The sequence below is a fragment of the Capsicum annuum genome, chromosome 7 (genome assembly GCF_002878395.1).
Source record: "Capsicum annuum cultivar UCD-10X-F1 chromosome 7, UCD10Xv1.1, whole genome shotgun sequence".
Taxonomy (NCBI): domain Eukaryota; kingdom Viridiplantae; phylum Streptophyta; class Magnoliopsida; order Solanales; family Solanaceae; genus Capsicum; species Capsicum annuum.
In genome coordinates this window covers 208,022,065-208,028,064 of record NC_061117.1, presented here as the reverse complement: position 1 = coordinate 208,028,064, position 6,000 = coordinate 208,022,065, and positions in this window count along the sequence as shown.

Here is a 6,000-nt window from a genome sequence, read left to right as displayed (position 1 = left end):
ATACACTATATATATAGTTATATACTAATTTATAAAACATATGTACATGTATACATTAAATATATACTACTTTATAGTCTATTGAAAATATATACACATATATATGTACCATTCAATATATGTTCTACTTTAAAAAATATACATACAACATATAAACACTATATATATACTAATTTATAAAACATATGCACATGTATACGTTAAATATATACTACTTTAGAGTCTATAGAAAATATATACAAATACATATTTACCATTCAATATATGTACTACTTTAAATAAAATATATACTACAATATATACACACACTATATATATAGTTATATACTAATTTATAAAACATATACACATGTATACGTTAAATATATATTACTTTAGAGTCTAGAAAATATATACACATATATACGTACCATTCAATATATGTACTCCTTTAAAAAATATACATACAACATATAAACACTATATATATATACTAATTTATAAAACATATACACATGTATACGTTAAATATATACTACTTTAGAGTCTATAGAAAATATATACACATATATACGTATCATTCAATATATGTACTACTTTAAAAAATATACATACAATATATAAACACTATATATATACTAATTTATAAAATATATACACATGTACACATTAAATAAATACTACTTTAGAGTCTATAGAAAATATATACACATATATACTTACCATACAATATATGTACTACTTTAAAAAATATACATACAACATATAAACACTATATATATACTAATTTATAGAACATATACACATGTATACGTTAAATATATACTACTTTAGAATCTATAGAAAATATATTCACATATATATGTATCATTCAATATATGTACTACTTTAAAAAATATACGTACAACATATAAACACTATATATATACTAATTTATAGAACATATACACATGTATACGTTAAATATATACTACTTTAGAGTCTATAGAAAATATATACACATATATATATATATGCACCATTCAATATATGTACTACTTTAAAAAATATACATACAACATATAAACACTATATATATACTAACTTATAAAACATATACACATGTATACATTAAATATATATTACTTTAGAGTCTATAGAAAATATATACACATATAGATGTACTACTTTAAAAAATATGCTACTTAATATAATAAATTAATAATACTTGATAGTAAATTAGTAATATATTAAAACTATGTATTTAATTTAAACTAGAAATTCAATTTAAATCATTAAATGGCAAAAATTACAAAGTAAGGAGTGAAGGAATGTTATATTTTATTGATTGCAAACTGATTCAAAATTTATAATGTACATGAATGAAAATCCACAAAGTTCTCATATTTTTTTTAACTCATCCATGTTAACATTAATGGGAAATTGCATAGGATAGTCAAAGGCAATGGGGGGAAATCATGCATTAGACTTGATTGTGTTAAGTTCTCTCTTGAAGTCATAATTTCTTCAAGATTCTATTCGTCTTTCAGCTCTACCTCCGTTCCATGATTTCTTCGTTCCGCTGTAATTCAATCTCTAACGCAAACTAGACCATTCATAGCATTTCTTTCCAATGAGTGTCGGTTGTCTCCAAGCTGTTGTCGTCCCTGACTAAAAACGCTCTCCGATGCAATGGTTGACATTGGAACATTCAATATATCTCTAGCTAATCTTGAAAGCACAGGCTATTGTGTTTCATTATTCTTCCACCAATCCAACGCGTTGATTCGTCATCTACGATCCTCTATCGGCGTTCGAAGATAATACTTAAGCTCTTTCCGAGAAGCTATTGTGTAAGTTTTCTCCTCAAAACTGTTCCAAACATTTAAACCATAAACGCAATCAGGAAAATCACTATGTGCCGGCCTTTTAGAAGATGATGTTCCTTGGGAGGATGAGGAGCGACAGTTGGAGTGATACTTGTTGGTACAACTAAATCAAGTAAATCAACATAATAATTATATAATTTATCTATGTAAATATTCGCATCACTCATAGCCGTCCACAAATCTGGTTGTTCTTGTTCTTCACCATCAGAATCATTGTTAGTATTTATCTCTAAGTTAGAATAAATAAGAGCACTAAAGTGGCACATAGTATTATATTTCATACACGGATTTAGTATAGCACCAACCAAGTAAATAGAGGGATTAAAAAAAATATTTTTAAAATTTTGCAAACGTAGCACCAACAGCTTTTTTGTAACCTTCTTTATTCTTATATTCTTTGAGCAAAACAGAAATATCGGCTTTATATGCTAAAATATTACTAACAGTACGATAATAAGCACCAAAAAATTCAACCGTAGCTATATAATTTTTTTTCAAAAACTTAACAAGATCATCAATTACAGCCCAATCAGAATCATGTAGCATACATTCAATCGAATCAGCAAATGGACCATAATGTTGGTTAAAAGTTAGTGTAATAGTAACTCTATAAGTATGATAAGTTTTTAAATAATCATATGTAACATTCCATCTAATATCACATTCTTCAGGCATTAATATCGGTCTAAGTTCATTTTTTTGACATTTAACTTTAAATTCTCTAATTCTTTTTCATCGATTATTTCCTTGAATAAAGCCAATAGCAAGCCATACTTTTTCAATATAAAACTCAAAAAATTCAAGACCATCTCTTACAATTAAATTATATATATGACAAACACACTTAACATGAAATATTTCAAGTAACTACAGAAAGAGCTTAGCTTTTAACTTTGTAATACTAGTCTTATTGTTACAAGCATTATCAAAAACAATACATAAGACTTTTTTTTCATTACCATAAAATTCTGCAACTTTACTAATCGAATCAGCAATAAATTCTCCATTATGTCTACGATCTTCATCATACAAAAAAGCAAGAATATGTTTTTGCATAACACAAGTACTATCTATCCAGTGACAAGTAATGGTTAAATAATCATTTTTATTAACAGCACGACCAAGATCGAAGTTAGAGTCATTCTACATAGAATATTTTTTAACAATGTAGATAAATAAGAATATATTGTGAATGAAGTCTAAAAATATTGACCCGACAAGTACTTCTAGGAATACCATTAAATATAGGATTATAAATTACTTGAATATAATGAATAAACGCATCCGAAGAAGGAAAACTGGATGGCAAACAATCCACAGCTACCATTTTTGCTATTTCTTTCTGGTCACTATATTTATTATAATTCTTAATTACCTGACCGGTTGCTGGGTCCATTCTAGTTTGTGTTGGCCCACCAACATCCTCACCTCCTTTTGCAATAAATAACTCTCTTTCGTGATTATCATTTATATGTCTCATTAACGTACTCGTACCCCCTTGCTTGCCTCCACTTTTATGCTTATATACTTGTTGATAAATATTGCATTGTACCTCAGTATATCCTATACGTGTAAAAAATTGTCATGCAATACTAGTTGTTCTACGAGCTCTTGGGGCACAGGGATGATAGGGAGGACAATTAATCGATTCAGATCTAACGTTAGCATTTCCTACGGCGGGTGTCTCACCAATATTTTCATCACCTTCATCTAAATCAACCACATCGACTTCATTTTCTTCTTCTTTATCGTAATTGTCCTGAGCTTTTTCATAATCCATATCGTGAGCACCTATGCCTACTTCTTCCTCAAAAGGTTGACTAAGCGGTGCCGGAGGCACATGGATATATCTACTACTTGAACTACCTCTACCGCTAGTAATTTACTTTTTACTACCACTATCACTTCTAGGATAAAAAAATTTTACACTTTTACTGGCGAGATTTCTTAATTTATTCATAATATAAATCAAACTAAAAAAAATTAAAAATACACAAATATAATAAAATTAAATATTCAATAATTAATAAACTAATTAAAAATTAAAAGTAAGAGATGGAACGACAATACCAAATTTTAGAAGTATCCAAAAGTTGCGACTTTAGAAACTTTCACTCATACTTTGTAAGCGCAAAATTAAAAAAATTAAATTGAGCACTTTAGAAAATATATAGAATATTTGAGAATTGAGATTTGAGAGAGAATGAGATTTAAGAGAATGAAAATTGTGTGGAAAATTATTTGAAAGCGTAGGGTATTTATAGAAATTCTTTTGGGTTTTAAAAAATATTTTAAATAAAAAAAAAATTCTTAAATAACAAGGCCAAAGTAGCCATTTGGACCAAAAAACGGCCATATAGCCATTGGGCCCAACGGCTACTTTGGCCCAACGATCAAAAATTTAATATTTTTTATAAAAAAAGTTATCCGGGCTAGGTCGATTAACCAGTGGGCCTAGATCGGTTTTGGTTCGGGCTGGGTTAACTGGGATCAATTTTAAAATTGGCCCAGCCTGGGACCAGGTACTCTACAGCCTGGGGGTTGACTGGGCTGTGTCGTTTAAGTGGGCTAGTTCGGGTCGGGTCAAAGTAGCCCGATTGACACCTTTAATTATAGATATAGATATAGATAGATTATAGATAAATAAGTTTGACTACACAAGCGTTAGATTAGAAAATTAGTGAGAAAGTAGTAGAAGACTGCAAACCTGGAGAACAAAGTATTGAACGAGTATTGAGAAAGCTTCCAAAGGTAATTGTTTTCTGATTTTTGTTCAAGTTTATATAATCTAGATTGTATTTAAATTATTGATCCAAGAGAATTACTTTCGTTGTACATGTTCTAACAAGAACAATGTCCAAAGAAGTTGAGTACTTAATCCTATACTCCAATAGGACATGCTAATAGGAAATTTCTACTTTGTTTCAAACATACTGGTATACCGAGTAATGTGAAACATCAAGAACGTAATAAATGAGAAAAAAATGAGTCGGAAATGCCTCTCAAGTCTTCAATTACTTAAAAGGAAGAGTGAGTCTCACAATATTATTAAGTTAAAAAAGGTAAAGTCGCTCAAACAAACAACTGAGATAGTTGTTCGACAATTGCATTAGTTGTCTCAACAACTTTGCACAATTGTCGAACAACTTTGATAATTGTTGGGACAACTTCTATAGTTGTTGGAGAAAAAACTTGACATAAAAAGCTAAAAATATTTGTTACTTTTACCTAATTTTTAAAACTTAAAGGACCCTCACTTATTTGTCACTTTCAATTGCATATCTCACGTAAATGGAACTCAAAGCATTGAAATAGCTTTAGAATTTTATCTAACGCATCAAGTTGTATTATAGGGATATAGGAAATAGCATTATAATGTTATGAAAATAGAGCTGCTTTATTGGCTAATTCTTGCCTTTTGGGAAATAATACCATATGGATACTATTTTTTTTTTTCCAGAAGAATGCATTAAGTAAAGGAGGAAGGGAACCAGTGGTCCCAGAGTTAGTATGGTTCAATTACATAGAAAAAATTTAAGCCCATGTCCTGGGAATAGTAGTTTTCATTTACAGATCTTACAAAAAGGTTTTCGTAATGTCTGTCCATAAAGCTCGCACACATTGGCGGAACTTCAAAAAGACTGCATCTAGGTTGAACATCCATCTGTGATTCAAGCTTAGACAAAACATCCGCGACCCCGTTCTGCTCCCTAAAGAAGTGGGCCACCTTGGGTCTTGCTAGTCTTCTTAGTCTTGACCTGCATTCATCAATAATGGAATCATACATTAAGTTTCCATTATTTATCTATTTAATAACATATGTGGAATCAACGTAAATCTTAAAAGGCATAAAGTTGTTTTCTTCAATGAGGCGAAGTCCTTTCTACAGAGAAATAAGCCCCATTTGATTATTGGTGGCCCAAGGGTAAGCTTTCGTAAAGCCTAGAAGTCAGTTCCCATTAGGAATGCGAATGACTCCCCCTATTCCACCGTTACCATGGTTTCCTTCACAAACACCATATGTGTTAAGCATATAGGAACCATGGTGGGGGGGCTGATCCATTTGAGATGGATGTCCATTTTCTTCCTACTCTGAATGTTAAGTGAGATAAGGGTAATGAATTCTAGGGTCTCATCATAGACTTGTCTCCAT